The following is a 515-nucleotide window of genomic DNA, read 5'->3' as shown; positions in this document are numbered from 1 at the left end:
GTCGGTGAGTTTGGGGGGGGTGTGACACGGGGAAGGGAGGGGGGAGGTTGGGAGGCAGGGAGGAGGATGAGGGAGGGGAGGAAGACCCCTGACGTGGGTTTTTCTCAGCAGGCAACGGCTCCCCCGAAGCCGCTGTCACAGGAGTGAAGAGGTGAGTGTGGCGAAACCCCCTGCCCCTTTTCCCTGGGATCTGCTGGCCCTTGTCACCCTGTGCCTTGGGGGGTGGCTTTGACCCCCCCAATGTAGTTGTCCTGTGTCACCCCATACCTGGGACCCCTGTCGCAGCCTGCCCAGGGGTGGTTTAGACACCGCTGTCCCTTGTCACCCCCTACGTGGGACCTCCTTTCCTTGTCACCCCATGCCAGGGACCCTGTCCCTTGTCACCCCATGTCCAGGGGGTGGCAGGGAGACCCTCTCACCCCAAACCCAGGGTCGTGTCCCCCCCCATCACTACCCTGGGGTGGCTGCAGTCCCCCATGTCCCCTGTCACTCCATACCCAGGCATGGAGGACAGG

The 515-nt window shown here is 64.3% G+C and overlaps 1 protein-coding gene across 1 annotated transcript in view; it reads left to right on the top strand.

Moving 5' to 3' along the window:
- The window catches only part of TRIM28 (tripartite motif containing 28), a gene marked incomplete at its 3' end in the record, with an annotated part of 12,133 nt that overhangs the window by 4,373 nt on the left and 7,245 nt on the right, over nucleotides 1-515 (top strand). The window lies entirely within an intron of this gene.

Source organism: Egretta garzetta, unplaced genomic scaffold (assembly GCF_000687185.1).
Source record: "Egretta garzetta isolate BGI_Z169 unplaced genomic scaffold, ASM68718v1 scaffold1342, whole genome shotgun sequence".
NCBI lineage: Eukaryota > Metazoa > Chordata > Aves > Pelecaniformes > Ardeidae > Egretta > Egretta garzetta.
The sequence above is the reverse complement of the archived record's forward strand: the minus strand, read 5'-3'. Positions and strand labels throughout refer to the sequence as shown.